Source organism: Rhipicephalus sanguineus, chromosome 5 (genome assembly GCF_013339695.2).
Source record: "Rhipicephalus sanguineus isolate Rsan-2018 chromosome 5, BIME_Rsan_1.4, whole genome shotgun sequence".
Taxonomy (NCBI): Eukaryota; Metazoa; Arthropoda; class Arachnida; order Ixodida; family Ixodidae; genus Rhipicephalus; species Rhipicephalus sanguineus.
Genome location: NC_051180.1, coordinates 17922533 through 17944196, shown reverse-complemented (window position 1 = coordinate 17944196; position 21664 = coordinate 17922533). Strand labels below are relative to the sequence as shown.

At 47.3% G+C, this 21664-nt stretch overlaps 1 protein-coding gene across 3 annotated transcripts in view; it reads right to left on the bottom strand.

The window, feature by feature from the left end:
• Nucleotides 1–21664, bottom strand: part of LOC119393311 (zinc finger E-box-binding homeobox 1) — a 604428-nt gene that overhangs the window by 406632 nt on the left and 176132 nt on the right. Inside the window, exon 1 of one of the 3 annotated variants that reach the window (XM_049416200.1) lies at nt 8485–8997. The exons of the other annotated variants lie outside the window; for them this stretch is intronic. The gene's annotated coding sequence lies outside the window, so the exon portion shown is untranslated. Of the gene's footprint in view, nt 1–8484; nt 8998–21664 lie in introns of those variants that run through there. 3 annotated transcript variants of the gene reach the window in all.

Sequence of the window (21664 nt, the reverse complement as noted above, 5' to 3'; positions counted from 1 at the left end):
ATAGCATATAGTATATGACTGTAAGTTTTCATTTCTCTTCATAAATCGCTGCGTTGAAAAAGAAGATCTGAAAAACAAGTTTTGAAATCTTTGGCTGCTTACATCCGGTAATATTGATTACGTAATCATACATCAGGCCGAGAGTCTTTTTCAAAAGTTTGTTTAACCACATCGTCTATGATGAAGCGCCACCGCGTTTCGTGACGCCATGCTCTGCACAGCATGTCTAAAGCAAGTATCTGTATAGGCTTTTCTTCTATATACAGCATGGTCTATGCTACAATTGGCTGCCGGAGAAAGAAAAGAGGTGAGAAAGTGTGATATTCAGTATACATTTATCACATGCCCGCACAACATAATCGTACGTGCACAGTGTTCATGGGTGGTCGGTATGCTTAAGCATGCACACATATACACCAGTCATATAATAAGGAAACATGTTCAACTTAAGGTACTGATGTACGATTAGGTCAGGGCACAACGAAATCAGTCTGGTGATAATAATTTTTGCCGTAAAATAATCAGAGTGAGAGAGAGAGAGAAGAAATCTAAACACAGGAAAGAGAGGGATGTTGATAAGAAAAAGTCCTGCTCGCTATTGCACGGAGGAAAATTAATTTAAAGCGCTATAGGAAGCTAGAAATACCAGTAGCCAATCGGAAATCGGTACAAACAAAAAAGAAAAGCGCGCGACACTTGTCGCGCTATCTCAGTGAGCCATAGCGCTCTGGCTACTTCACATTGACTTCTTATACGACAGATGCTTCGAGGTCGCTGGAAAGGTGTAATGGTTGCGGGGCTTACTTTTGGAAACTCAGTGGTGGGCATGAGGGCAGAGGTGCAATCGGGAATGGATGTAAATCAGAGGACTGTGGGGCGTCTCGCGTTGGGTGCTCACGGGAAGACGACAAACGAGGCTGTAAAGGGCGATATGGGATGAGCAGGTCTTGAGGCGAGGGAGGCTCAGAGCAAAATAAGGTTCGAAGAAAGGCTAAGGAATATGAAGGAGAGTAGATGGGCAGAGAAGGTGTTCCGTTATTTGTATAGGAAGAGCGTGGACACACAGTGGAGAAAAAGAACTAGGAGGCTCACTAGTAAATATACGGCTGGTATAGAGTAAGCAATGTGTCAATAAAGAGCGTTAAGCGAAAAGTCAGAGAGGCGGAGAGGATTTACTGGACGGCACCTATATGGAGAAAAAACCGGCTTTGAGTAACTACCGAAAGGGCAAAAATGAAATAAGGAGGGAGGCATTTTACGATAATTCAAGGGGAAGCGCTTTAATGTTTGAAGCGAGATCGGGTTGCCTTAGAACACGTAGTTATAAAGCGAGATTCAGTAAAGAAAAAGAACAATGCAGATGCTGCGGGGAAGATAAGGAAACGGCGGAGCATGTTCTGATTGAATGTATATCCACCCAGGTGTACGTTTGGGCACGAGCCTACATGGAACCTTGGGTTTTAGAGACGACAATGGAAAGCTGAACACACCCGTGATTGAAATAAGTAAGAGACGGTTAGAGTATTGGTGGCAGAAAATGAAGGACAAAAATAAATGTTGAAAAAAAAGAGGACATTTTACGTTTTTTTCTTTCCTGTAGTTAGATAGATTTAATTGAAGTAGAGACACTAGGCCAACACAAGGAAAAGAAGAGTAAAGGGAACTTTTTTTTTTTTTTTTGTCGAGCCTGGTGGCGCACTTGTCACCGCCCCGTTATAAAGGGGACGCTCATAGCATCCATCCATCCATCCATCCAACATACTCATAGTGCGATCACTTGTATTTGTGTCTGCTTTCGGGCGCATCGCGAAAAAAAAAAAGTGCGTCGTCCTTGTCTGTGACGAAAGAAAGATACAAAAAATCAGTAATGTCATAAAATCGTGAATTGACAACAATCTGCAAAGGTTGAGGAAAACCACAAATAAACGCATGTCTTTAACGCCAATATTGCAAAAAGAAAGCAAATGTGAACAACGGCAGCGTCGTAATGAAACCGCGGTCAGTGGCACCTGCACACGTATAAGGCGGGAGAAAAGTCGATGGAAATAAATGTACCCTGTAATTGTATATTAGTGAGCGCCTCCAGTGAGGGCACCAGCATAGCTTCGCTTTACACATACTCATACTCCAACGCGTGCTTTGCACATGCATAAATTATTATTTTTCTTTCGCATTGCAGTTAAAACGTCAATGCGAGAAAAGGAATAGCATTGCCACAGAGGCGTGATTTTGCAACTATCTCCTCAGGAGAAGGATGCCTCATCCAAACAAAGAATTTTAGACAATGATATATGAAAAGCTACGAGAACTGTAAACCGCTTCATGCACGAGCAATGAAGGAACGAAGGAAGGATCAGGGAAGAGAGGAGAGGCAGTGTTGCTGACCAGTATATATAAAAACTGTTTAGAAGTTAGTGGAGATAAAGAGGGAGAGGGGGAGCATACACACAAAGTCACACTCCTCGCATTCACAATACCACGATATACCGCCGGTGCAAGTCTTGTGTTCAAGAATTTGAGCAACGCCTTCGTCGTCACGAGCAATGAAAATGGTCAGTGTATACAGGCGCCAGGGAAGCAGGAAGAACAAATCAAGCGGAACAATCGCGTACAGAAAACAAACGAACAACGAACAGCTAAGACTGGGAGAAGAAGAAAGATTGGACTCGGGAAGAAGATGAGGGAGCATTGAAGGAGAGCGGATTCCACGAGCACGGGACTCCAACACCGGCAACTCGCCCCCCTCTTCACTTCCTGGTAGTGTGGTGCGTCCGCCTGATGAGCGATTGCCTCGCGGAAGGTCCGCGCGGTACACGACGATTTGTCACGACAAAATGAAAACTGTCACCCAGATCTGATGCAGCAAGAGGGAACTGCCGCCGGTTCCTGCGGCGCGTCTCGCGCGCGTGCGTGAGTGCGTCAGTATATGGCCGAGCATCTATGCGAGTGCGCCATGCATGCAGCCACGGTGCGCGAGCGTGCGTGCAGCCGAGGACTCGGAGGCGTCCGAGCGCTTCCATCGTCCTTGGATGATTCGCGAGTGTCACGCACTTGCAGCTTCTTTCCGTGGAAAGAAGTCTGCACGAGCGATTCCATGTTATTCTTCGCGTTCTCCTCTATCTTTCCTTTTTTTCACAGGGACACTAAAGAGCTGCATCACTTGCAAGGTTGATTTTTGTAAACTCCACTCTACTTCGCTTTTCTTTTTCTTTTTTTGCGTGAAAATCTTAATTTCTGGTGGGGAACATGAAGTCAAACTACGGGCCGCCGCCGGAAAGCATGCAACCACGCAATATGCGGCACTGAGACTCGCAAACGTGCAGCTGTATGTCGAGCCCAAATACATATACTGAAAGAGCCGGATATAGTGACAATATTAGTGCGGCCAAACACACACAAAAACCATATGCTATCGAAAAAATACAATACGCAAGTACATAAGCTTAATAATTATCTCCTGATCATTCCTGCGGATCGCGCAGAAAAAAGAAACTTGGAACGGATGTTGAAACTCATGCTCTGCATGCATGGTGCGAGCATGACTGCAAGTTCGCACACACAACGCTTTCCTGCGCACGCGACGTCCCAGTATGTTCCTGAAGAAGTGGGGCCAAGAATTGGCCCCCACGTAACATGCATGTGTACGTTGCCTTGACCAGGAGTGCCTTGACATCTGCAAGTGCAGAGAACTGTGAATGTCTGAAACATGAGTTTCGATCGTCGTTCAGCATAGCTCCCTGCGCAGCTAGATTCAAGGATGACCACTCAAACGCGCATCGAAGAGAGGTCGAGATAAAAGGCAGAGGAGTCTCGGAAATTTCGGAGTCGGCATCGTTAGCTGTGAGCGAAAAATTACGATGGATGCAAATTATAAAAATTATGGGTGCAAGCCGAAATCGGACCCAGCACTTCTGCGTGGCATTTAAGTCTTCTGTACCACAGAGCCACGCCAGTGCTTGAAACTGGTTTGGAAAGAAATCCTATACAGGCGACAAGTATAGTGCGAGAATTCGCGCTAACAAATGTCATATAGAGCCAGGCAGAAACGCAGCTCCAGCTTCCGGCACCTTCCTGGGTGGAGCCACCTGGCTGAGCTATAGCGGGACCTCCAGTCGCGTTCAGCTTCTGCCACTTTTGGACCACAATAAAGTTCTGACTCACTCACTCAGAAGCGCATACTCACACCAGGCGTCACAGATGTGTGAATTGCGCAACGAGTGGGCGGTAATAAAGGCCCACCTATTACAAAACACTCAGTAATTATTTATCATCATCATCAGCAGCAGCAGCAAACAACAAAGTGTGCAGCTGCGTATAGGCGCGCGCATTGCCTTAATTACTTCCCTAATTCACAAACTGATGAATTGTATATGTCGTATAGCGGGCGCTTCGTAACTTTACTTACAGAAGGCATGCATTCGAGAACAGTTCAAAACGGCCAATGTTACGCATACAGACGTTCCTTTCTTGGCGGCACGGTTGAGGCGTCCGCACCGAGAAGCGAAGCCTGGCCATAGAGAATAAAAAGGCGATGCGAACGGGGCCCGATTAGGCTATCCCGTTCTATACTCTTGAAGGCGAAGCTCAAGCGTCCTCCAAGTTTTCTTTTCTTTTTCTTTGCTGCGCCATCTGTCATTCAGCTGCGTGAAATAAGTTGTATCCACCTAACCACGTATACAGTCGTGACCCTGGAGTTATAACCCGAATTGATCAGCATCGATCGTGGTCAAGTGTCACTGACTGCTTATCAACCGATGTGAGCTGTACGACAAACAAGACAGTCCGGTCAATTATACGTAATTTATGGCTTGTTAGCAGCGTACGTCTGTTGTATAAATGTGCTTATCAAGAAGAACGCCATTTTTCGCACGGAGTTTAATCAACTGCGCGGGTGAACTAGGGAAGTTAAATTTCCGCGAAAAGAGATTGCTGGCGATTCGGTGGAGCGCGTGCAGATTAAGCCTTTGCACCCCATTGTTCAGATCAATCTCGTACAGTGACAGACATCAAACGCCGAACCGGTGAAGCTGGCGCAACACGTCCTCGCCCTTTTAGTGGCCTATACGCAACTCTCATTTTCTTCATTCTGAGAAGAAACACCGAGAGAAAGACTGCAGGGTGGGCCCGTGACAGGGAGTCGAAAAAGGTCCCTAGTGACGCAACCATCCTGTCAGCGTCAGGTTCGAAGAGCCGTGTCGAAATCTGTGCGCTGGTTGTAAAGGCGCGAAAGAAAAGCCCGTAACGGGGTCCGTCGAGAGGAAGGAGGTCGTGCACCTCATCCGTACGTCAAACACGTGTGTAATGAAGCTTATTCGGAGAACATAATTAATGCGTGCGCGGCGTAGGCAACGTTAATGCAAGCGCGGTATTTCATATCCCACAATCGATAACAAGCCTTCGGCCGGCTTCCCACACATCTCTCAGAATTCTTCGGCATTTTGCTATATAGGACTTTTGATGTTTTTGTTTCAATCGATTGCTTTCGGACCTGTCCACTTCGGAATAGTTATTCCGAGAACCGCGACATGGAGCTTACGTATACAACATAAATAAGGCTATAGCCAACGGCGATTGATCACTGGGTGACATAAGCTGCTAAAGTTTTACCATCACTGCGTGTACACATATATGTGATTGTCGAATATGTTGTTTTGACTGTTACGCTGGGTTGTATATTGTATGTACTGTGGGTTAATTGTGATTAGAAATTTGGACCCTATGTACTTTATGCTTATGGACCCTATGTACTTTATGTTATGGACTCTATGTACTCCAAGAGCTAAGCAGTAGCCGGCGCCTTATTTGTGCACCAACATCTCCTTATATTATGTCAATAAAAAAAAAAAAAAGCTGCTCTTATTAAAGTTTGGTGTTTGAACTACTGTGCATAACATATATGTTATGCCGAGAAGCCGTTAATGCTATGGGAGATAAAGAGCAAACGTAGAGACTCCGTTTTCCGGGCTGCGATGTGGATGAATAGAGTTCATGGGGGGTCTGTGTCTATCGCAACTTAATATGGCATATCAAAGAACCCCAAGCGCCCAACACATGTGAAACACAAGAATTTAAGTGGCATTTAAATCTAAATTAAACAGAATAACTTCCCCTACACATTCTCAGGCTTCATTGTATATCATGTGGTTTAATAACTGATCATTAACCATTTGAATCTTCTTATTCTTCTAGCTAATTAAAATTTATACTTTGCATGTCAAGTTGTGGCGCTTCTATTTTCTACATCTATTCCCAATTTGTATGGTCACTATTGTGCAACATCATAACATGGAAATACATGGCTGCTTTCTGCTTGTTTTGATATATATATATATATATATATATATATATATTTTATAAACACTTCGAACTTTGTATACTGCAAACTTTAGTATTTATTATAATGCCCTTCGAGCAGCATAAGGAGTCTGATTTGAGTTCAAGGAGCCACAAGGGATTAAAATTCTTCCTGAATTGATCAAATTTCATGGGAAGATATGAGCCATGCCATGTGAGTCTAAATCGGTGCTTCTTTGCGAGCCACCGTGAGCCTGAGCGAGCTTGCTTGAAGCTGATTTCGTTTAGTGTGAGGCCATGTATATATATATTATATAAGGAGAGTCGGTCCGAACTTGGTGAGTTTCAGTGTGTTAGAAAGCACATGATTTTAGTGAGACCTATGCGAGTGGAGTTGCTTGAGCTCTAGCTTGGCGACAGTTGCGCAGAAATCATTCGAATCATAAGTAAGCCTACAGTGCTCAAAAGCTATAATATAACGCAGATGTACGTTGTTTTGTTAATATTTCGAAGAATATATACACATGTCTTTGGAGAGGCGACATTGTGCGCTTCTTCTGCTTGATAACATTTTATTTCGCGCTTCTGCTATGTATACGTCGAACTTTAATTTCTCGTATAGGCCTGGTGCGCGAATGTTCGAAAATTTCGAATAACGAATCGAATAGTGCATATTAGCAATACCGAATATTTTTCGAATAATAAGCACCGATGAACAACCCTCAAAAGAACGAAACGTTGGGACGAAGAGGGGGAACGTTTGTTGTTTTAATCATCGAATTAATATGGTGCATGTAGCCCGACGTTTTAAAGACAATCGACGGTATATTGATTACAATAGGATGAAGGCGTTTTTACTTATGACGCCAGTGTCGGCGAAGCAACAGCAATCCACTATCTTCGTCATGGCGTTCATGATGATGGTGACTTGTGAATATTGTTCATTATTTATATATCAGTTTTATTTAAAAGCTGTTGACAAAGTGCCACCTTGACTATAGTCACTCTTGTATTTAAACCTGCAGTTAAAAAATATTTCTAAGGCTCTAGCTGCTGTTCTATAGGAGCTTGCCTCAGTTAACAAAATTGTGGTATTCCTTTGTCGGTTGAAAGTAATCGTCCCTTTGTTAAAGCTAGTGAATATTTCAAACAAAACGGTGTGGTATTCTCGGGCTGTTTCGAAAATGGTTACATTACCATTCTGGGGCTGCTTTGAAAATGGTTGCCTTTACATTCGAAAAATATTCGAACAGTATTTTATTCGCGTCCGATTCGGTTCTAAAATTCACTACACCCATACTCCTAATTCCTCGAGTGTGCTCTTATTCTCTTTCTCTGCCGGGACTTGCTCCTCTTGCAGCTTTTCATCTCTTAAATGCTTCCGAGGCCAATATTATTCTACTGCTACTATTATCATCTCTCAAATATATTGTAGAAACAAAGAAAATAATTACCGCCTCGAGCGCGGGATACGATTAAGCATCGATTCTTAAGTAAGGTAGTAGGGTAACCGTAATGGTGTTGCAGAGAAGCCTAGTCCACATGCCCATCGTAACACTTATAACCGCATGCCCCACAGCAAAATGTCAGTGTAAACGCAGCTCAATGTCGAGTGCACCTGTGAAAGGTGTTGCTTAGTACCCGAGTTCATAATGTGATAAAGATAATGAGCGGCTCGAGGTGACGTGTAACATTGTATGGTGTTATCATTATACTACAGCATGATATAAGCCTGTAGATGGAAGCGTCACACGTGACAGGACAGTTGCGATCGGGCAATATTACCCATCTGCCAACGTGAAAAATTTCAGCCCATGCGTTTACCACGATACCACCATCTATGACGTGGTAATCAGCCACCACCGAGGCTTACGCAAGCTCTCCAAGTATGGTGAAGTACATGGCCTAGGTACATGGCGTCGATCACTCAATCAAGGCACCCAAAGCGGCTTCGGACATACACACAAGCACATGACACGCCTACACATGTATCACGTGACACACGTTGTTGGTCCCACGGCACACGCGACGCAAGGAAACAACTCCGCCCACCACTCAGAACACAAACACCGTCGAGCACACGTTCACAATAACGGTAAGAGGTGCCAGGAAACCAGGGATGATGCTGGGGGAAAGAGGGGGTGGGGGTGGGGAGGTTAATGAGGGGGCGAGAGCGCGCAGCCTCCGTACCTGTCCAGCGTGTTTAGCAGTGAGGACAGTCGCCGAGGAAGATGCTGATGGGAAGGTAGCGGCAACGACGTGCGTCGGCGATCGTCATCCTCGGGCGACGAAATACGCTTGGGACGTTCGGCTCCGTCGTCCTCTCCTCGGGGTACACAACACCGGCAACACACATGACGCGCTGGCTGCGAGGCGGCGGCACGATGGACACCCAGAACCGCGGGGCTGTCAACGACGGCGAGCACTCGGAGGAAAAGGAAGTCGGAAGGTTTCGGTGCCAGGGGACGAGAGGCTCTGGGCGCGCTCACAGACGGTGTGGTTTCGGTGGGTGGTGGGGGGAGGCAGACACACGGGGAGGAAAAGAAAAAGACCGGCGGGGGCGCAGCAGCAGTGTTCCACGAAGGGTCCGCTCTCAGTGCCGCCGGCCGCCTGAGTTACCGCGCGCGCCGGGCAAAAAGGTGAAAGCAGAGGTGGCAAGGAGGGGGGGAAGGCCAAAGCAGGGCGCCTGCGCACTGGGCTGCTCCTGGCCGCGCTGCCGTTGCTGCTGCTTGCTGCACCGCGCGGCTCGACTCGCGTATGGGGGGCCCTACCGTCGCCGGTGAGCTCGCTCCTCTCCGGTGCGCGCCCGAGGCTCCCCCCCCCCCCCCCCGGTTCCTTTCCCTTCGCCTTGTCTCTCCCCGTGCCCCATCCGTGCGTTGGGCCGGTGCGCGCGTCGCCTGGGTTGCAGGACGCGCCGCCGCCGCCGCCGCCGGGGTGGCGGCATCGGCGCACCGGTCGCCCCCCCCCCCCCTCGCCCCCCTCCCCTTACGGGCGCCGCGCTGGCGAAGGTGGGCCCGGAGGCGGGAGCACGCAAAAGCGCTTCCTCCATTCCCCCTCCCCCCCTCGCTCACGGGCCACAGCTTGGCCGCCGCACCTGCGACAGCCGTGTCCGCGATTCCGTAGTTTCCGGAGCGTAGCGCTTGTACGTGACGAGCAGGAACTCATTAACGCCAGCCTTTCGCCACCGCATGATCTCCTCATTGCGAAACGTCCTGTTTTATCAGGGGCCTTATTAATTAGAAGGCGCAACGTCACAGGCCGTGTGTTGGTGCGGTTGGCGATTCACACGACGAGTCACTAATTTTCGTGTTGAGTTAGGACAGATAGAACTCCTCCAAACGTGCAAATGTTTTAACATACAGAGCTTCCACAAAGGTCTGGCACTTTAAAAATAACAGTGGTGTTAACGACTTCAAGGCTACCGACTACGAGCGTTCGGTACCTAACCAAAGAAAATATTACAGCTCCACTCAAACTATTTACAGAGAAGCTTAGAGGACCACTTACACGGAAGAAAGATCGAGTGCATTTTCCCCTTGCTGCTCTAATCTGCCGGGTGTGTTGCATACTATCCCCGGTTAGCGTTTCCGCAGCCTCAATTAGCTCAGCCTTTACCAATGAGTCGCGTGTTATGTGAAAATAATGAAAGTATAGCGGCCGATTTCACCATTCCTTGAAGAAAGCGTTTAAGCTACGTCACGGTGTCACAGGTCATGAGTGACTGATAAGATTCAGACTTTCTCAAACAATGTAACAAGGTCAATATTGTCATTTCGCCCGCTCGACGCATAAGTGAACATTAGCGATCGGACAAGGCGGGACCGCTGCAATACACAGCGGAAATGTTTCGTGGTGCAACTGCAGGTACATCTGAACAGGTGATGGAAATCGAGCGACTAGCTTGAGCAATAGGATTTACTTAGCACTAATTAGCTATCGCGTATACTTGAGGCGCAGTGTAAAGTTACGAAAGGACATACGTCTGTAGTCTGAGAGCACTCTAAATGAAAGCTTGCGGGTTAAACGAAGATAATCACAATAATAATTCCCCCTTCAGAAAAATAAGGCCGCGTGTATAAGACTTTAACGTCAGAACAGCTGCATATACGACGTGGATTCGTTACTGACATAAGCGGTATTTGCATGCTGGATAATTTTGTCGTGAATACCCTATCCTCGAAGCTTCAATGTCCCAAGTGCTGAAAAGAATTTATTTCCTGTTTACGCTTACATTATTTTCCGGCGTGTTTCCAGCTTGACATTTAAAAGGTATATAGATAGCTGTATTTTACTTCTGATTTGACTTTGCATTCTATCCTGTCAATATTACCATGACGTCTTTAAAGGGACCGACAACTGATTTTTCTCGAACCAGTTTTTTACGGCGCGACAGGAAGCTCACCCTTCGTAGCGTTTGTAGCTGCAGTGGTTTATCCGAAAAGCACGTAGTTATTTTATAAGCAGTATTTTTCGATCTGAAAGGCTCCAAACACGCATGGAGGCTTGCTCCAGCAACGCTGAGAATTGATAGCGATGCCGCTAGCCCTTGTGAAAGCTGTCGTTGTTCTCCTTTCGCAGGAGTTACTGTAACTATGCTTAACCACCTTTATTTTGAGCTTTCCAACCATTTTTGAAAATAGCAAGCTGTTACAATGAGATGTGTGGCTTTATACACCTTCCCGGTATTTGTACAGCGTTGTGTGCGCCTGCGCCCAAGGTTGCCTGCGCCTGTGTCATGGATGGCTTGTCCCGGCGTCGTTACTCTCTCGATATACACGAGCCAAGCCAAGTAATCGAAAACGTAACTGTGCATATGCACAGCCGCACCGAGTACCAGCGCGCGTCATTTCTGAGACGAAGTGTAGGTAGCAAAACTATGTCGCTCCAAAATCTTAGCGACATGGAAACTGCGTGCACGGTTGCATGAGCACGCTGAAAAGTTGCTCAAGACGCGCTGACGAGCATGGGATCATTACGTCACGCGAAGGCAGCGCCACTTTAATGCATACTACTAACGCAGGCCTATATGTACATTATTATGGAGTAATACTTTTTAATATAAAGAAACGAACAATATTTCAATACTAACAAAAAAATCGTCGACCGCGTGCAGCAATCAACGGTCACGTGGCCGTCTTCATCGGATGATTAATGTTTTTGCCGCCAGAGGCGCCACAGGTCATTTTTCGCGACTTTCAATTAAGAAATAAAAATATAAATCCATCTCTCACGAAAAAAAAACAGGGTTGGTTTGAGTAAGTGTAACGGACAATCTTTACATCAATGGAGTCAACTCATTTCATGTTCTGGGCAGTTGTCGGTCCCTTTAATAGTTAGTAAATGACGAGTAAATATCTGTATTAACGTTATCTGGCACTTCGTTCGCAAACGGACAATGAGCAAATGACGCTCTTGCGAAGAAAAAAGTGAACGCTTTTAATTGCATGCATGTGCCTGTGTACGCGTAAATGTAAGCGCAACAAATCGGGGAATATACGGAACAGGATATCTTTGGTCGTTTCAAGGGTATGTGGCCGCCTTCAGGTTCTCACGGGCCTCGAATGCAGCGCCCCGTTCTACTTATTTAGTTTTTGCTTTATAATTGCCACCCATGAGGTTGCCTGTCACGGCGGTATGACCCTGACCTTCACGGAGCAAAGGTGCAAGCCCCGGTAGCCCAAAGCAAGCTCACTCTATATGAGGCGGAGATCAGCACTGCAGGTGGAGGGGGGAGGGGGGGGGGGAGACGAGAACACATGGTCGGTCTGGTCTCCCACGCCGCACACCTTAGCTGCATGGCTCTGAGTTCCCCTTCGAGCTCTCCTTCTCTACGGAGGCAGGCAGGTCATGTTGTCGGGACGCTTCTTGTTTTCACGAGGGATTGGGGGACGTATACAGGACGATGGAGTGACGATGTATCCTCTCCAGCAGTGGTGTAGCCAGCAGGGGGAGGGGGGTACATAAAAACGCACGCACACACGTACATAAAGTACGGTTGAACCCCCCCCCTCCTCTCCATCCCCCGAAAAAAAAATTTCTGGCTACCCCCCTGCTTCGCATTAATCAATTTACAGTAATTAATTACTTCTTGCTGCAATGAGTAATGCAATGAATTACTTCAAGCGAGTAATGTCAAGAAAATTACTCATTACTTTCCTAAATACTTTTGGCTAAAATATGGCATATCCGTTTCTCTTATAGCATGAAAAATCTTCAAAAAAACAAAGAAATGAAAATAACAAATACGAGTTTATCTGAGTGCCAAACCTCAAGCGTGGGAAGTTGAACAACGATGTCTGAGCTTCCAGTATATATGTGCAGTAAATAAAATGTAATTGAGTCAGTGCATAAATGGCGAACTTTTGTAAAAGTAGTGTAATGTTATTTCCTCCAGCCAGCTGTAATTAGTAATGTAATTTAATTGCACTTACAAGTCTTAGAAAAGTGATTATCAATGTAATTTAATTACTTTTGAGAAGTGATATCGCCATCTGCGACCCTGTCGTACGAAGGCAGACGCGTCGCCGTGTGAAAAGCGGCACATAGTCCAGTATATACTAACCGCATCAGGTCGTCATTCTGAAACGGCTATTGAGAAGATAATACACACTAACAATTTTTATACCGTTAAGAGTGTTGTAATTGTGCCATTGGTGGGATCCTTTTTTTTTTATTAATGAAATGATGAATAGGAGAGGTTGGTGCCATTATGGTGGGACCGGCTACTCCTTCTCGCTTAGCAGACAAAATATGTAGCAAAAATACAGTCGAACATAAGAACTGCAAATACAATACAATCGAAGATCCCGTGAAAGTTGAAATAGGTCAGATAAGTTCATATATGGACACAAGTCGCGGAGCCCAAGTTCAAATACGTAAAATAAGGTGACACGTAGACGTCCAAACTCAGATATTCTGTATGGCTTGACATACACATCTTTACGGCTATAGGAAACCTTCATTACACTCATTGTCGAGTTCAAAGGGACACTAAAGGCAAATAACAATTTATGTCAGAGTGAAAGCCCAATGTATGACAACTTCTAAAACGGCAATATTATCAACAGCAGTGCCCTACTTACCGAGAAATTAAGCTAAATGTATCACATGATGAGCGCCACGAGTGGGACATTTTCGAAGTGATCCCGATGACGAAGTCGGCCTACAATAAATCACTAGCAATCAAACTAGCAGCAGTAAAAAAAGAACATTCCGAGCATCAAAAGACGTAATAAAATGCTGTTTGTTCGTTTCCGCTTGATTCATGGAAAACAAAACCTATGTGGCGTTGCCATGGGGAACGGCGCGCGTGGTTCAAAGGTTCCGTTTTCGCCGAACTGCGCCTCGCCCGTCTCAGTGGTAGTTTCGGGATCGCGTACTGCCGTGCGTGTTTTGCGCGCTCGTGAAAGTCGCTCTGACAGGAAGTTCGACGAAATGCCGCATGCGTGTGATACTGCCAGATGCCCGAATGGTGCACAACGCCAGCGCTGCAGCAAGGAAACCGGTCTGTCTTTTCACTGGGTGCCGCGGAATGAACCCTTACGCTCGAAGTGGCTTAGTGTCATGCCATTGCGCCAGTGTGCTAAACAGTCAAAACCTCTGCGTGTGTGCTCGCTGCACTTTCGTACTGAGGATTACGAGACCAACCGCAACTTGGTGACGGCTTTGAATGTGCCCATCCGAGCAAGTCTTTGCCGCAGCGCCGTTGTTGCTATCCCGCTACTTCCGCTTGACTGCTACTAGTGTCGGCGGCCGCGCAGTAAAAGCTGGCAACGTTGGGCACGGCAGCAGTGACGTATGAGAGTCGTATTTTCAGGCGGGAGATTTGAAGCGCGCTAACGCGATGCGGACCACTAAAAACGTGATTTTATTTCAAAATAAGCATTTCCTTGGCACAAAAGCAGCGTTACGAGGTTTCTGGACTGCTATTTCAACAATCAACGTCGACTTAATATTTGCCTTTAGTGTCCCTTTAACAACATGTACGATAAGAAAAGGCATCTTTAAAACATTTTCACTGATTGTGACCACCTCGTGCATATAATAACATCTGATACGAGAATTAAGCAGCGGAAGCTAAGAAAATTTATATTACGTTTGTCGTCGTCTGTTGCACCTATCAAAATTTTTACTTGCGATGAAAAGGTGGCAATAAAGAAGCTTGTATTTTTTTTTACCTATCTATCCGTTTTTACCCACTAAACGCCAGTGTTAGCTATGGGACAGCCAAACACGCTTTTAGGGGCGAAGCACCTTATAGGGTCTCGGCTAGTCGGCGCATCAGTCATGGTCCATCATAAACGGGTATGCGCCAAAAAAATTGGGTAAATTCCATTACTCGCCACCGGTCCATACTATGCATATTGTGAGTTAAAGGGACCGACAACTGGGAAGAACGTGTGATTAGATAGATCCTGGTAGAAATGAAAAGAACATGAAATATAGTGACAGATTCCGGCATCCTTTTCGAGTTGTGAGTAGGATTTATATTTCTAAATCGTGCTTAAAAGTAACAAAAACCGGTATGTCGCGCAGCCTAGCGGAAGAGCCTTGAAGCTGGATTATGATGTCGGTCACATTCCTGTACGTAGTCACCTTGTCTGATGCTGTCATGCGCATCATAATTGGTCCTCAAAGTTAGAGTAGGTATATTATTATCTATCCCCGCTCTGTTGTGGGCTGCGTATACGAGGTAAAAGGAGTTGCACGGTGAGAAGCGGCGCTGCCATCGCGGCCGCCAGTGGCCCATGTCCAGCCGCAGCGCATGCGCGGGGAGTGCACGCATGCGCAGTAAACCGCCACGCTCGAACACGAACCGTTATCGCGCTCACTGTTTGCAGCATGTGTTGTCAAGTGTGTTTAAGACTTCATATTCGCCGCAGAGAGAAAAAAACACGGTTGATCCCTCCGTCATAGGAATCGGAATAACACGAAAGTAAAGCGTGTCCTTACAGAAGTAACTGAATGCTTACTGTACATTGATATAAGAGAGTTTGCACAATGTATATTAATGTCTGGCAGCTAATGGCGCCGTTTAACCTGTATGCACCCACGTTGATGATTTGTGGTACATCTCCATCCCGACGACTAACGTCCATGTTAAATGATTAAACAAACCCTTGTGGTAGCTGTAATAGTTAACGGTGAAAGCGTAATCAGTGAACGAGGTGTGATAGCCAGAAGAGCGACGCATATTGGACGCAGAGCTTGTTCGCCATCCCGCGGCATGTTAAAATGTGATTGAACACCCACGGCCGCACTTGAGGGAACCGCAAAGCGCGTCGTGTCGCCCCGGTAGCACGGCCGCAATTTTTCTCGGGGCGAGCGCGACAACGGGGAACGCGGGGACAGCCAGGTGAGGCAGACGCGCGTCGCAGAGCTATTTTTGGTTTGTATTAGCGTGATGCTGAACGAGATCGACGCTTTTACGACGCTTGGGTAAAGTCGCCACCTCGCGGTGTGTTAAGCCATTGACAAAATTGAACTTCGATTGAAAACGCGCCGAATGGGACGGACGCGTAACGCGTTGCAGGTGCTAGTCGTGGAGGCCACAGCAATGACGAATTACTTTGCCTTACCACTCGCAGAGGTCAACACCACCCAGCCGACCGGGAGAGTGGTAGATATAAAAGGCGCGTTCGTAAAACCTCCAGAGTCTGTGACCGTGGCGCAGTGGATAGCGTGCCCGGCATCTGTTGTTGCCGACCGAGCGGTCGTGGGTTCGATGCCAGTTGACGGTACCTTTTTTTCTTTGCTAACTGATTGCGTATATTTTTTCGACGTCATTTCCGTGACGGAAATACGTCACTGAAGTCTTGGTGGACCCCGGCATAAAACACTTTCGTGTTAAAATTCTGATTAAAAATGCCTCACGGCGTTTTCCACGTCACCATTCCATGGCTAGGCACTCTGACCAGTTAGCTTTCCGTTGCGCTAAAGAAATAGGTGCCTGAAAAATCGGTTGTCAGTTCCTTTAAAGGTTCCTCGTTACTGCCTAAAACATTATGTTTGGCTTAGCAGCGCTGTCACCATCCCCGGCGAAATTTACCAAGGCGCTCAAGTTTATCTGAAACCAGAGGCACAAACGTGGATCGCTTGAAACACTCTTTTTTGAAACATATCTGAAAAGTGATGGTGCTTTACTCGCCACCGGTCCACTAAAAATGAAGAAGGCAACAGCTAGCCTAACAAAGCCGACGACGTTAGTGGAGCTGAAACACCCTTCCCTACATGCCGTAGGGAACTGAAACCGGGCATGTAGGGAAGAAAAAGAAGAAAGAGCACCCTGTAGGGTAAGCTGCATTCCGATGCAGTTTTCCGGTGACATTAGTGGAGCTGAGACACCCTTCCCTACATGACCGGTTTTAGGCTTGGCACGTGCACTAGTGCCTCATCGAAGAAACGTCTCTCAAAACAATGTGGCGAATTACCTCGGTCAGGCCCATCTTATTATTCTTCTGTCTCTCGTTGGCCATTAGCAGCGATTTTGCGGTGGGAAACACCGGCGCACACCGCATGCTTCGCTCCACCCCATGTTTCACGTTAGTGGAGATGAAACAACCTTCCCTACATGCTTCGCCCCTCCCCAGTTTATTTTACACTTATATGGCAAGCAGGTGTGCTCGAGCGAATAACACCGTGAATCAGTTTGTATGTTTATTATTTTTTAGTCATTTAAACAAAAATTCAGCAGATCCCACGCACTATGGGACTCGATTAATGCGAAGCAGCCAGCAAAGAGCTGCATACATCGCTTTGTTTGCCCTTGAGGCAAATGAAGTCATTCATGTCATGACATCTAATTCACTGTACATCGCATGTTTGCCATGCATTCATGTATATATATATGTAAAATCTTTAATATAATGAAACGCGTATTCTGGTATACACAATGCATGACGTGTCGTTTATGTTCGTCACGCACTCATGTCATACCATAACAATTTTGGTGTATATCCAGGTAACGAAACGGCCGGAAGCGCACCAAGACAGTGTCATGTAAATCAAGCGCTACACGACATGCATGTCATCATTTTCATGTTGTCACCTGTCATTTATATTAATAGTCACGTCACCAAATACCACTTTCAGGGTATACCAAGCTAGCGAACCGGCCGCGAGCGCACCATGAACGCGGCATGTAAATCATGCTGCGCATGAAATGCATGTCATGATTGTCATCTTACCACCTGTCATTCATGTTCGTCGCGTATTCACGTCATGCAATACCAATTTTGGTGTTTACCAAGCTAGCGAAACGGCCGCGAGCGCACCATGAGCGTGGCATGTAAATCATGTTCTACATGACATGCATGTCGTGATTTTCATGTTACCACCTGTGATTTATTTCCTTCATACAGTCACGTCACGCAATACCAAATTTGGTGCATGTCAATTAAGCGAAACGACCGCAAGCGCACCATGAGAGGGGGCATGTATGTCATAGCGTACATGACACACATGTCATGATTTCATGTTACCACCTGTCATTTATGTTCGCCATACAGAAATGCTTCGTCGTACCAATATTGGTATATATTGATATAATTAAACGGACGCGAGCGCCGCGAGACCATGTCATGTAAATCATACTGTACATGACATGCATGTCATGATTTGCACGATAGGACCTGTCACTTATGTTTGTCAGACAATCTTGTCATGCCGTACAAATTTTGGTATATATCAAGTTTACGAAACGGCCGCAAGAGCACCAAGGCCGTGGCATGTAAATCATGCCGTTCATGACATGCGTGTTATGATTTTCATGTTATGACCAATCACTGATGTTCGTCATAGAGTCATGTTGTGCCATACCAATTTTGGTATATGTCCAATTAACGAAAGGGCCAGGAGAGCACAAAGTCGTAGACGGCTGATTAGATAGATAGATAGATAGATAGATAGATAGATAGATAGATAGATAGATAGATAGATAGATAGATAGATAGATAGATAGATAGATAGATAGATAGATAGATAGATAGATAGATAGATAGATAGATAGATAGATAGATAGATAGATAGATAGATAGATAGATAGATAGATAGATAGATAGATATAGGTAGATAGATAGAAATACATTCTTTCATGATTTATGCGGATATACACGCAACAGTGCACCATCTTTTTCGCTTTCGGGCGCAATATCAGGTAGTGGCAGATGTTTGCGGCCTCCTTTGCAGTCACACGGTGGATAAAAGCGTCTTATGGGATCTTGGATAAAGCCTACATCACCACACGGAGCTTCATGCTCATTAAACTAATTAGAGAAAATAACACCGGGTTGTCCTACAGCGGCTGTGATACGCATATCTCGTGGGCCTGCACTTAGTTCCTATCATCACCTTTTTCTCATAACTTCTCGTACCAAACTTCATTCGCCTACTCCTTAAATAGTAGAGTATATCAGGCTATAGCGTACGTACGTAATGACATTCTTTTTCAGCTTCCTCGCCGGAAAAGTCGCAGATGTAGGCGGGTATGGGGGCGACAGTCCCGAAGATAGTGAATAATGGAAAGTGTTTTATCGCATTCACTGTGTCCACGTAAGTATATTTCGCTGCCCGAACCACAGCATGGCGGGGCTTGTAGGACTTCATGACAATGTGAGCGGTGCAAACACATCAACATGCAACACAAGTCGTAAACACAACAAGCAAAGGAAACCCCTCTTTAAAGCGATTACGAGTGGAAATCATGAACCAACCAGCCCAAATACGTACCCTACTGCAGTTTAAAATTTTCCATAATTTTTTTCTGGCGGGGGGGGGGGGGGTGGGGAGGGGAAGCAATATCTCATGTCGTTATCAATATACATTCCCAGAATTCACATTTTCAGACGCGGTCCCTGATATTTTTCCCGCCCTTTCCGTGGGCCAAATCGTGATGCGAACGCTCATGGTAGACATTGTCAGATGTTTGGAAGACGTCAGAACGGGACTTCATATACACTGGCAAGTGAGCCTCCTTCAACCCAACGTTGACCCGAGACGGTTCATTTCATTACTTCATCAGAGCTTCTCCTGCTCCAAATCCTCTCCTACAACGCCAGGCCAAAATCGACGTTCCCCACCTTTCCATAATGACCGCGATCATCACCATCACAATAAAAACCTCACCGCCGCAGGCGGCGGAGGAACGGGGAAGCCGGGAAAGCACAAACAAAAGGCAACGTAAGCTTTCAGCGTGACCGGCAACACGCGGCGGCCAACGTAAGTGGACGGCATCTCGTCTTCCCCATCTGGCACACACTAGATCCCCTGCTCCCTTTTTTTCCATCCCCACACAGGTTCTACTCGGCATTCACCTTCGCCTCCGGGCGAAGCAAACGAAGGGAAGCGTACAAGTACAAACAACGAGAGAAAACGTTGCCCACCAGACAAGCCAGCCAAACAACAGTAGAAAGGCGGGAACAAAAACCGAACGTTTCCGTTCTTCTTTAATCCCCGCGTTTGGATGTCCCCCTCATCTCCCCCGGTAGCGGATGGCAACGGCTCTGTATGCAAAGCAGTCACAGCTGAGTCCTATACGGGGTCCGGACAGGCTGGAGTCGTGAGGACAAGGTGAGGCCCCGGCCGTATCTCGCACACGTATTCCCATGGTCGTCGCAGCCGCGCCGCGATGACTGCTCTTCAATGCGACCGCTTAACGAGCACGACGCGTGCCGGGGATTACCTTTCAGGGAAAGGCCCTTCCCCACCCGTCCGGCTCTTTTTTTCTCCCCACGATCAGAGCTCCACTGGACGTGGCCTCCTCCTCTTCCCAAACACACCTTGAACGCCCCCCGCCACCATACCAAAGTAGGAGCCCTCACCGTGGGCTACACGGCAGCCATCCCGTCTCCCCATCAGCCAATGCTCCCATCAGGGAGAGTTCTCCCTAAGGCCTGTCAGCCAAGGTGAAGAGATGGGGAAGGTAAGCAGGATTCTGCATGCGCTGGCGAAGGGAATCAAGGTGGAATTTATCCCCCGCAGCGATCACCGGAGCACGGACGGACGTGCAGCAACGGCTGTGCCTATAGCCTACGAGAGGAGCGAGAAATCTCTCCCCACAACCTCGCCCCCAGTTCCTGGGCTGCGGCGTCATGCTGCCACCGCCCGGTAATGCGCGCTAAAGGCCCTAACCTTTTCCCCAATTTCAATCCCTCCATTCTATTCCCTCATCGTCCACGTTCCTTTCTTTCTTCCCTGGTGGAATACAATGCAGGAGCCGTGGGAGCAGGCGGCGAGACAATCCACGAGGTGAGTCACGAAGGTAAGAGGTCTGACAGCAGCGGGTGGGAGGGAAAGAGGGATAGTTCGAGAGGAGCGGGCATCCCTACAGGTTGGTGGAGGACGCGACAGACAGCGCCACCTATATACCACCTCGCGAAGCCAGCCAGCGTAGTGGCCTGTATACACCGGCAGAGCGATGGCGAAAGACGGCTCGTGACCCCATGCAGTATACGTTCCCTTTCGTCCGAAAGGCACAGCAGTTGCATGACAATGAGTCCCCGACGCAAAGGTGTGTTCCAGTTTTACGCTGCCTGCCAGCGGGCGACGGCCGCTGCGCGACAGGCGGCCAACCGCCGTCATCATGACCGGGCTCGGAGAAGGAGAGAGTGAGCTTTGTGTTGCAGAGCGAAAGTACGAAAGTGGAGAAGGGGAGGATCAAGGGTGGGAATGAAAATCAAACACGAAATCATACTAGTAGGAGCCCGTGTTTACCGGCTATAGGTGCTCTGCATGGGGGCAGAACAGCTCTCACCTTTCCTAGCTGGGGAGTCGTAGCGCTCTCTTGCCGATCCCTCCATCTCTCCCAATTTACCCCTGAAGCCCTAAAACCTTCCTGTGACATCCCTAGTATAAACTGGGGGGCGGCATGTTGAATGAAGAAAATGAAATGGGAATTCGTCGTGCGCCTGCATGCGTGTGCGGGATGTACTCACGTGGACGGAGAGAAGGGTGACCCGTGTGAGGTGAGAGGAGGAAGAGGGCTTAGGTGTTCGCAGGAAAGGACAGCGGGAGTGTCGTTGTGCACGCCGAGCGGACACTTTCTCATTCAAGGGACAGCGCGCCGGAGCCAGCAGATGGCGCACCCCAGGTTACGCGTGGCCTGCCTGTCAAACTCGTTTCTCCCTTTTATATTTTCCGTTTTCTCCCTTCTGAATCCCACCGGTGCAATAGGTGAGCTCAGGTTTTCGCAACTGTGGCCCCGTGCATATACCGTTATTCGCCGTGCGTGAGGTGCGCTCACAAAGAAAGGAAAGCCGTGGCGGCCGCCTGTACGGTATATAATACGACACGCGTGCACCCGGTCTGTCCCGCTCCCGCTGTGGCTGTTGTCTGTGTATGTGTGGAGGAGGGGGGAGGGGACAGCAGCCCCGTG